The 12119-nt window shown below is 42.5% G+C and overlaps 1 protein-coding gene across 2 annotated transcripts in view; it reads left to right on the plus strand.

Annotated features, from left to right (window-relative positions):
* igsf21a (immunoglobin superfamily, member 21a) overlaps window positions 1-12119 on the plus strand; it is a 241920-nt gene that overhangs the window by 121242 nt on the left and 108559 nt on the right. The gene's annotated exons all lie outside the window — the stretch shown is intronic.

A 12119-nucleotide genomic window follows, 5' to 3' on the forward strand; every position in this document is an offset into this window, starting at 1 on the left:
ATCACTGAATGCTCCTTTAACAAACAGTGTAGAGGCAAAAAACAAACATCCAGAATGGAGCGCAGCTCAGATCATATACATGCTGGCCGCTGGGTCTTAGGCTCGTTCACCATTATGTCGTTATGAAAGACGGATGTGTTGGGGGAAGAATATGTGATAAAAATATGTAAGACCCAGTGCGCACGGAGGATGTTGTGTAATTTTTCACCTGTACCACTCATTATTGGATATAATAATCAGATTAATGTAAGAAAACAGTTAATCCGTAATTCACATTTTATATTAATGAGAAAACATATTTGATGATCTTCATGTTCATATGTATTTGTATGTCAGTAGATGCAGTCTTATGACAGTGTAGTAACCCAATGTAAAACGGGTGTTGGAGTTTTGTAATTTTAACAATAGGAAATCATTATGTTAATGGTATTTCTTATTTAATCATATAACACATCTAGGTCAAGGTCGGGAAAACTTTATCCCCAAGAAGCAATTTCGTTAACAGTTAACACACATCAATCAACAAACAAACAATACAAACATAGATCTTGCCACACTAATTGAAAGCCCTGTGCCCGTTTATACGTTGGCCTTTGTTTGCCTTCTCCTACCATACCACTCTGTTGGCACACATCTCTTCTCCTACCATACCACTCTGTTGGCACACATCTCTCCTTCTCCTACCATACCACTCTGTTGGCACACATCTCTCCATGCACAATACCTACTGCATGCAACTGTCACACCTACCACTCTGTCACACTGTCACACCATACCACTCTGTTGGCACACATCTCTCCATGCACAATACCTACTGCATGCAACTGTCACACCTACTGTACAGTTTGCAATGTTTTAAATCCTTTATTTACCCAACGTAGTAGCTGAGTACAAGTGCTCATTTTCAGCAACGCCCTGCACTAAATTTCACGGTGATGCAAATTACATCATATTTTAGGCCACACCCCGTTCCACTGCACGCACACGCACGCATGCACACACACACACACACACACACACACACACACACACACACACACACACACACACACACACACACACACACACACACACACACACTAAAGTTCTAAAACTCTGCCCGAACACGACCTGGCCCGATCGGACCACGCCTCAGGCTCTGTGATTTTCTGTGATTTTGTTCTTTTGTCTTTCTTTTTTTTGCGTTATTATAATTTATGGTACAGTACAGTACAGTATGGTACAGTACAGTCTGCTACAGTACGGCACGGTACAGAACAAAACAGTATGGTACTGTACATTACGGTACTTTACGGTATGGTACGGTACAGTACAGCCTGCTACAGTACTGTATGGTATAGTACACTGGCCACCTGGATGGCGTGGCGTGGCGCTAGAGTGAGACCGGCCGAATTGTAGTTCAAATTTGTTCTAGTAAAGAAGAGACAGGTTGTGTCTCTCAAGCAATCACAGTCTGTCCCATTCCCTTGACTATGAGGTCTGAATTCAATGACAGGGCCTTGTGGCGGCGCTCGTGCACAGTGAGGCAGACAGAGAGAGAGAGAGAGAGATATGAGAGGCTGTTTATGTTACTGCACTGCTTATTTTTCATCTCAGATGTTTTCAAATACATCTTTTAGTTTTCTGTTTAACTTTAAAATGAGAACGTTTGAAATGCACCGTCAGGCAATCATCTTGAATTAAATTCATAACAGAGTAGCAGCCCTGCAGTGTCTCCATAATGAGAATCAGCTACGTGTGGAGGAACATTTATAGCTATGGGAAACACACAGCTGAATGAAATCATCATTCTATGATTATTCATTGGGGCCTGCCCTGATGATGTAATCACACATTAAGTTTGACAGGAAGTAAGGATTGGACTATTAAAGGATCACTTCACCACTTTCCAACCTATCTTCACTAATGTTCATGATAAAATACCACAATCTTTTCTACTCGGTCTGTGTCTCATAGGAGGGCTGTGGGCAGTTCAGAAACCCGTCCACCAGTGACATCCTCGTTTGGCAGATCTTTTTTAAATAACATTTTTTTTGAAAAATATATAGATTTTTATTATCGTGAGAACGATGCCTTCAATTTTCGCATTGCAACTTTTCAGGAATAGAAAGCATGCAGTTTCTATTAGCTTGGATTCCCCATCAATGATGTCACTGGTGGACGGGTTTCTGAACTGCCCATAGCTCTCCTATATGAGACACAGACTGAGTAGAAAAAATGTGTGCTATTTTATCATGAACATTATTGAGGACCAATTATATGAAGATAAGTTGAAAAGTGGTCCTTTAAGGACTTTGACATAAAAATACACCAATCAGTGCCCATACCCAAGGCGGGGTTGGCGAAAGGGCCTTTCTGTGTGGAGTTTGCATGTTCTCCCCATGTCCGCTAGGGTAGGTACCCTAAAAAAAAACATGCAATAATCCTGGTTTCCAAACTGCCTCCCCCTGGCCAGCCGGGGCGCCTAATGGAGGGAAAAGGAACTGGTTGGAATAACGTGTTCCACACGCTACGTCCAACCAGGGAAACTCCCCCCTGTCGGGTGCAAAGGAGTCCGTTACTCTCCTCATGTCCCCCATATATGGGGACTAGGTTGGCGGAGGGTGTGCAGAGCCCAGGATCACATTAGATAATTGACACAGGGGTGAAAAATGGGTTACAAAATAAAATTATAAAAATTATAAAAACTGGATTTGTTTATTTCAGCTGGCCTTATTGTTGGTATCATCTGGGAAGATTGTATCTACAAGCAGCAGATGGAAGCAACCTGAACACATTGAACAGGATTGACTGGAACTTCTTTGTGGCTCTGACTTTGCACATACGGTAGAGGTCATTGAGATGTGTGCCAGCAGTTGTACTGCACATCCTAACAATACCTTCTAACCTGATCATGTAAGTGAGCCAAACGATCAAATAAACGAAAAGCTTATTGCAGATTCAATGAAACAAGTATTAAACATTCTCATATACTGTCAACCACGTTAATCTATTCTGGGGAAAACAATGATGTTTGTTGTCGACAGACTGTTTAGAGATTTGGTTTGGAGGTCATTGCTAGCAGACCTAGTATACGAAGCCCTGGGGGACTTATTCCAGTCAACTAAGGTCACATTCCCACCTAATACTTCGGTAGACTCGATGCGAATGGGCGGAGAAGTTGGGATTCTTGCATATTTAATTTGCAGCAATTGGAAACGCAGTAGGGGGGACCTTTGTCAATGTGTTCCATTCATAAACTAGCCTACACAGTGAAATCTATGGTGATAAATTATACTCATAACGTGCATGTGTCGTGCCGTCTGGGACTGGACCCCCCCCCCCCCCTCTCTCTCTCTCTCTCTCTCTCTCTCTCTCTCTCACTATACGCACACACTGTTCTTTTGGGCATGGAGGCACAGCGTTGAGCGCACTGATCATATAACAGACAGCAGCGCAAAATGTTTACAAGTTTATCGAGATGAAAGTCCCTACTCCCCAGTGTCACTGTGTGGGGCACAGTAACGGCACTCCATGTTTACGGCACGCACAGACAGACAGACAGAATGTTCTGTAGGCTATAATACTGTACACTGCAGTGTTTTTATGTGTTTCCTTAAGCAATTGATTAATGTACTCGTCCTCATTTCGATCAGGGCTTCAGTCTCCTCATTCGACCACGTCTATCCACGGTAACAGGACATCTTTGCGCTGCGTGAAATAATGCCTTCTCCGTCTCCAACTGTGTTCAGCTCCTCACCCGTCACATTGTTTGCTTCATTTCCTTTATTTACTGTGGATTGCATTCACACCTACATCAAATCGTATTCAAGTGCGATTGGAAGCAAAGCGAAACCCCCGTTTTTTCGCGGAGTAGAATGCGGTTCTTTGATACGCTCTTTCTGACAATGCGCAGCAGGATTAGTTATAATCGCAGGAAAGCTTTCTGGTATGAATGTCACCTAAGTACAGTATATAGGATTCTGAGCTTCTGAATACAAGTATTTACACGTAAATGTGTTGGTGGGCCTTTGCACAAACATCAGCAGTTCCTTCAAAGGTTATTATCAATATAGCCCTTACCCGTTGTGAAATACTTGTGGCCGCGGGGGGTACTGCGCCCTGTGGCCGCTTTCGCAGTTTAATTCATTATTGATTTATAATTTGTTAAATTGGAAAAAGGGCTTTGTTAAGACCTCCATATTATTATGGTCAATGCCTGTGTAAAAAGTGATTGGTGCAGGCAGTGAGGAGCTACGGCAGTCACAGTGACACACAGACACACATTCATTCAGACAGATATTGGCTTAATTATAGTATGATGATATGATGATAATATGATGATATGGTAATATGATTGTCTTAAATACTTGAACTGTTGAACAACTGCAACCGCCTAGCCACAAATAACAGCATGCTGAAAGAATAGTCTTCTTTCTAAAGTAAACGATCATTTACATTGTTTTAGACACATTGGAACATATAGTACCAGCCAGGCGGCCACTAAATTAATCAACCACTGGACCATGGTCAGTTTCGTCGTTACCGAACAGGGACACAATGGTGGAATCGTCCTCGAACTTGATGATATATTATGTCAGCCCTCATGATCACACTGACAATCATTCAGTACAAAAGCAGTTAAAGTGGTGAGAGGACACACCCGTGGGCCGGTGGGGGTAACCATAAGATAAAAGGGCATCAGATAAAAGGCCATGCCATTGATTTTCACTGTGTTGATTTTCTCTCACACAAGTCTCAGATCATACAAAATAAATGTGTTTGTTTGTGCACGTGATGTAAAACCCATAGAGTATTAAAAGGATAGAGAAGCTCCGCCCCCTCCGCTATTCATGTCATTGGAAGTTGCTCAGTGGTGTTTTGAAGCACCCGGAAGGACCGCCTACTTCCGCCTTTTTTTTCTCGATTTGGGCACCAATTGCCGAAGTGCAACCGAGCCCTCAATGTTAAAGCCCAGCTGCATGGGGTTTCCTCGTCATGAATCCACGGGTCCGCCTGCAGTCCCTCCTCTTACCGCTAGGGCCCAGTGCTTCAACGTTGGAAAGCCTCACTGGCCCCTTGGTAAAACCTGCCAATTCAGCAGCAGTTCGCAGTGAAGCGTGATGCGCCCTCCTCCCCAGTGAGCATCAAAGGTGCACGTTTGCATCATCAGTTAGCTTACCTTGCCTGAATTAGCCACAGCTTCCCGCCAAGCGCGGTGACAGAGAGGGTGATGAGAATGGCTGTCATGTGAAGCATGAAATCCCTTTAACCAGGTCCTCTGTCACTCAGCAGCCAGTGGGGGAGCGCAGCATACAGAGCCGTATACATCCACAGGTTAAGAGGCAGGGGCCACTGACAGCTTCACGACGCATTTACTCGCTGAATGAAGATCGACATAACACAGCATATCCACAGAGCTCATTGTATTACCGGTGCATAGGGGCCTCAGTGAGCATCTGTACTGTATCGGCACTCCAGGCTTCCCTGCATTAACACTCAGCTGCGGTACCTGCTGCAGAATAAAGTAGAAACTAATATGCACGGTACATAGAGGTGTGCATTGGTGCACTGCCCTCACAATTCAATTCGATTACGATTCACCAGGTAACGATTTGATTCTACGATGCATTGCAATGCATCACACTTTTCTATATTACTGGCACTGCATGTTATTACATGTTATTAGTAATGTTATTACTGCAGCATAACATTGTCATCAGTCAATATAAGCAGTCAGATTTTAGAATTATATTATATATAATAACATTTAGCCTTCGATTATCGATGATGTCACGTTGCTGCAGGGCTGAATTGTGATGCATTGCTGAATCGACACCACTAACAGTACATTTTTACATTATGTAAAATATTTAGCTCACGTATGTATCATATTTAGCTCACATTGCAACCTACCACAGATAGATCTTGTTTTGTTCTCCATAGATGGAGTATTGTATTCTTTTTAAGGTGAAGTGAGTATTTGTCTTCAAAGAAGAACTTCCCTTAGAAAGAGGAAGGGACCGCACAATCCAAAGATGCTCAATGGAACAGGACCTAATGCTTCATATTACATTTTATTTGCACGACGTGTTTCGCCATGTTGGCTTGGTCAGGTGCTATATGAGTATTTGTCTTCTTTGTGAATGCAAACTAGAATCTTTATTGATCCGCCCAACACATAGACTAATATTATCACGTGTAATACTGCCATAATAAATAGCAGATATAGAATAGCAGAATTACAAAAGAATAGTAATTCTGTCAAATGGAAGAAACCAGGTAATCATAAACACAATTACAGATTCTGTGCCATCATACAATGCAGTACAACATTCCGATGATTCAGATTCAAGATGAAATGTTAACAGAATATTTGGTGGCAGGCCTTTATTGGCACATTCAGTAATACATTAGTTTCCATTTAAAAATACATACGACCACTGGTGATTCCCATCCCATGTCTCATTGTTTGGCAGCATTTGGAGTGCAATTTACCTACTAAAAAATGTGATCGTCCTACGCATGCCCATAGTTTAAATCTGCATTGAGGCAGGAATAACTGTTATGGTCCAATCTGCAGTAGTGTAAACTATTGTCTAAAGACCTCCATTTGGCTAAATGAGGCATAGCCTGTCACCACATTACACACACAAAAGCACCCAGCCAGTTTAGTGTTACTTTGGCACTGAACACTAAATTGTGATTTGTTCCTAAACTGCAAATAGCTGGAGATTGGACAGGGAGACCACACCATTATTTAACTATGTCTTGTTTTGATCTAAACAACTCTCCATTACATATTACTATACAGTGTCTAAGTAGATGTTTTATCTGCATATTTGCTATAGTAGTGACCTGCAGGGCAGGAATTTCAGGGAGGCCATGGCCATGCACGAAAGCCATGGCCGTTATTGGCCTCAGTTTGGCATTGTGCCCTTCAGAAGACGGCATGCTCTGAGGCCAATGTGGCCTAGCTATGCCGCAGCTGTCACTTTCTCCATGTCTCTTTCTTGTCTACATGTATATGAAGACACCAGTGTCTCTTATATATGACTCATATAGACGTGTGTGTGTGTGTGTGTGTGTGTGTGTGTGTGTGTGTGTGTGTGTGTGTGTGTGTGTGTGTGTGTGTGTGTGTGTGTGTGTGTGTGTGTGTGTGTGTGTGTGTGTGTGTGTGATTGTGTAATAGGCTGCACAACAGTGAGACTTGGTGGTCAAGAAACGCTATTTCCGTACTCGACAGACAGACAGACTGACAGAGACAGACACAACCAGCCAGGGACACACATAGCTGTCTATCAGCACAGCACACAAGTATTTTTCTATTATTGAACTTTTCACTTACTCCCCCCCCCCCCCCCCCCCTCGCTGCCAACCTCCAGTTGGACTATGGAGGGCATATACTATCCCTGATACACATGGAATTTACTTTCACCCGACAGCAAGGACTTCCACCGGTAGAGTGTACGTAAGTGGAGATTCATGCTATCTTCCCCGTTCCCCTACTTCAGTGACAATAACACAATCCCCTCCTGGCTTCAGTTCCCACATGAGAACCTGAGAACACTGTCAGTTTTATTTGTTGAAGTGGCCAGCTGGGAAGCCCACTACCTACGTGGATGAAATGAATAGATACATCCTTGTATGTATATGTCTTGGTTCTGGTGACTCATACTCCTCCTTTATAAGTGACAATAAATGAAAAGATCACACCCGTGTGAAGTGAGGGGCGCTAATATATTAAAGTCTAACTCATGTTGATTAGGTGATGTAATGGTGATGTAACAAACTGTGCCAACACAAACATTAAACGAGACAACAATAAAGAGAAGATATGACGTATAATGAGGCACATTATGACGTAAATGTTCCCTTCATTGCGTTTACAAAGCAAAAATTTAACTAAAGACAAACATTAAACCTGTATATAGTGAGGGGCGCTTATGTATTAAACTAAAGTCTAACTCATGTTGATTAGGTGATGTAATGGTGATGTAAAACAATCTCTTTATTGTTACTTAAGGCATTTAATGTTTGTGTTAGGGACAAGATGACGTACATTTTCCCTTCATTGTCAATGGCGTTTTTAAAACAAACATTGAACTAAAAACAAACATTAAACCTATATACTGTATACTGTAGCTCAAAAATGAAATTAATGAAAAAGTTAGTAATTGAAAAGATGGCCATAGCCACTTGCCCAAATGTGCCCAATTGTGCTCACATGTGCTGACCTCATCACATTTGTGATGACGGCTATGGCCGTTTTTAGCCCAAGGAGTGTTTATTGTGCATTGTATTGCCCGCATTTTTGCGAGGTATACATGGGGGCTCAATTTGTTTTTGAACCTTCATAGATGATAAATCCACCGCGGTAACGGAAGTATCAGATATGACCCAACTAGGGGTCGTGTCCAATAAAATGAATATCAAATATCTAAATACTGAATCAGGCAACTTAAAAACTGTCCGGGATGCTCACAAAAGCCTGAGTAATTACCCTTTCTTTTGTGTTTATTTTTTTTAAAGTGAAATATCCCTTTAATGGTAGTTCTTCACCAGAGCACATTAACATGTACTGTAGGGGATTCAAATGTCAACATTGTATCACTTTTATTGTGGCATTAAGTAATTTTAGCAATTTCCCATTTTAAAATCCCACTCAATTATTCTGCCCTGCTTTAGAAAGACTCTGTGCCTTGGAATAATGGATTCCTTTGTGAGATAATATTATTAGGCAAATTAGCTTGAATATGTAGGAAAGTGCCAAGACAATGGTTTGATCATTTCCATTATTGTTGCTTCACTAAGTCTTTTTAATTGAGGGATTGGATGGAAATGCCGTAAATCGTATTAAAACATTAGTTTAGAGCTTGCTGCTGTCCATGAACATTGAGGTACAAGATGTATGGATGTACTGTCGATCACAAAAGGTACAGACCGAAAAATAATGAAAGTTTCCTCTATAAACCTATTATCGTGTACTGGGAAGCGTTTCTTGTGTGGAACATAGTGTGCTGTTCTTCCACTTTTCTCCTCCTGGCACCCCATCAGTCTCCGTGGGCTCTTTTATCTCTCTGTGTACTTGGGGAATTAGATGACCCTCAGCCTTGTGATCCCATGCATTTCCCATTTTGCCTTCCATTCTTCCATTCCTTCCAGCTCGGAAATCCCTATAGTACTTGATGGGTTCATAATTCCAAAAGCATCATATTTTCTACACGACACCCATCCAAAATAATAGTAACCGACAGTATAACGTAATGTTCTCCTCCACATCAAGCAATAGTTTTCTCCAGCACATCTAATTTAGGGAGGAAATACTTAAAGGTCGAGTTAGTGCTGATGTTGTCTCTCTCACAGTGCAGTGTGTGAGCTATATTTCCTCCAGTGGCTGCACAGGCAGCTGCAGCCTATAAATAGGCCTGCCCCAGACATGCAGAGGGAGGGGAGAGAGCTTTTTGGTTTAACCCCCGAGACCCAGTACTAATATGACCTCGATAATGGGAATCATCATTAGAGAGTCAGCGGGAGAGTCGGCAGGCCAGGTGAGATCTAGGTCGCCCCGCCGTCTGGAGGAGAGATCTCCAAACCATCGCATCTTGGGACAATCGCAGCACCTGTTGTTGCAGCACCTCTCCATCTCCCCCTCCTTGTTAACTCGCCTGTCCTAGACTCCTCTTTAGCCCTGCTGGCTACCCTTCCACCAATACACCGTCTGCCTGCCGCGGTACAGACAAGGAAGGGCAGCTGACTCGTCTCCACCCATGCCTGTCTCTTTCATATCTCCAGATGGCGTAGTGCATGGTTGCATCCGTGCCTCGTCTGCATAGAAAGGCATGGCCTGGATTCAACAAAGCAGTTATAGCAAAAGCTTTGCTCTCCCCAACGGTGCTTTTCTGCAATCAAAGCCTGTTCATCTCCCTCTTGCCCTGCCTAGTACAGCCATTCTGGCACAGATTCCATTCTATTTCTCTCTCCCACTCTCTCTCTCTATATTTTCCTATCATTCCCTCTTTCAGTTTGTCATTCACACACCGGAGCAGTTCCCTCTTGGTGGGAAAGGGGAGACATTCGCTGATGTGTGACTTCTACCCAGACTTGTGTCATACACGTGGGTTTTTAGGTCAATCTTAATTAAGAGGTGAATTCATTAAAGGGGAGTAGATAAAGAGAGGGGAGTCACGGAGGTGACCCGACCGAGGCAGCAATCTTCTCATCGCTCCTTACTCGCTCACAGACAACCTGAATCTGACACCTGTATTATCCACAGAGGTGAGGGGCGGAGGGGCAGGAGAGAGGCAACTGTAATGTCTTTTGGATCAGATGGAGCGTGAAAAGGGAGAGCGTCGTAGAATGTCTCTTTAAGTCACCTCGGTACTTCGGGGCCAGTGGAGCATTATTGCCACAGTTTATGTATCCTTGGCTTGCATAACTCTAAATTCAAAAGTAATCTTTCTTCTCTTTTTGAGAGAGAGAGAGAGAGGAGACAGTGAGTTTGTCTGCTTTTGGTCGTTGTTTTGCACTTTATAAAAGCACAGGCAAGTATTGAGCTTTGCCAGTCCTTGTCTTTGTCTTCCCACGCAAACCCAGTGGGGTTTAATCATTTGTTGGTGTCATGTGACCTCAGTACATCATAGAATTGAAGGGGTGGTTAATTTAGATTAGTCTTTGGACAAAATATCAACATATCAATTACAACCAATATCAATTTGTGAAATAAGGATAATTTATTATTAAATTACAAACATTACTGTAAACATGTAAACAAGTTTTTTGTCTTGAATTATTTAGGCATCTTGCAGTAACTTATTTTGAGAATGAAAGGTCATTGACAGAAACCAAATTGGATATTGTAAAAGCAAGGATGAGGACAACAAGATTCAGGACTAGGAGTGAAGAAATATCTTTGAAATAAGCCTCATAGATTGCTTGCCCAGAAAATATTATTTAACAGGATCTGTTGAATTTGAATGAAAAGTATACATCTGACTGCAGATGCCAATAATATTCCTGAGATTAAGTTTTTATACTTAATTTGCAATTCATGCAGTACTGTCTTTATGTGTGCCCGCAGTAGTCTCGTTGACATCTCATCATTTAACCAATGAAAATGCACCACCTACCAGTTTGTCAGACTGGCATCATGTATCATTAACATACACCCAATGATGATATTCCGTTCAGCCCCGTTGAACACTCACTTTTTCACGTTAAGTGTTTTACAACGATGTGAGACAGAAACATGTTACTTTCTTTACGATGATTTTGGTCCATTATGGTGACCACAGTCAATGGTGGCACAGTGACAAGGCGGTGTGCATTTTATTATATTTTTCAAACACCATTTGCTTGTAAATGCTGACGTTTTTCTGGTGCCATTGTCTGTATCCTGGTGTATGAAAGTGGAGCAGATGGCTTGGCCTTGAGCAGGGAAGCCACAACATCTCAGTTGGACAAAGCAGTGTCACTCACAGAAAGCTTCTCGACATTCTTGTCGTGTCCACCATGCTGACCTTTGTAGAGGTTGAGTCGAATAAAGATAAACATGGTGAAACCTCAATGGAGTTGGATTGCGTGTAATTATTGGTCACAGGTGACCAATGTTGTTCGGTTCACACACGGTTCATTAAGCATACTTTTTTGAGTGGTGCAACCACTCCAAGGAACAGCAATGTCCGTCCTAACCTATATGTGACTATGTTTAGAGTACCAGTAGGGTTCAAAAGTGGCGCTGTTGTGCCATAAACGGAGAGAGAGAGAGAGAGATAGTGTTGCACTGTTGCCTGCTAAAAGAGAGAGAGAGAGAGAGACAGAGACAGACAGAGAGAGAGACACTTTTGTTTGTTTCAGCATTTCCAGCGCCTCGTACAGCACCACTCAACAAGCTGAGCCTGAGGCAATCTGCTTCCTCTGGAGGCAAGAGGTTATATGAGTTGGCCCCCAGTCATTCACAGGGCACAGAGAATTGCTTTCTCAAATAAAGACAATTTAGCAATGTCTCTTCGTGGTGCGGCGAGTACAGTACGTTGCGCTGGTCACTAATCATAAAATATGATGCTTTTATTTACCTCGCTTTGAAGGGATTGCATTGCATTGACCAAGTGGAACGATAGCATCTTCTCCAGCAGAGGAAA

This window comes from Protomyctophum bolini (genome assembly GCF_963924005.1).
Source record: "Protomyctophum bolini genome assembly, chromosome: 2".
NCBI classification, from domain to species: domain Eukaryota; kingdom Metazoa; phylum Chordata; class Actinopteri; order Myctophiformes; family Myctophidae; genus Protomyctophum; species Protomyctophum bolini.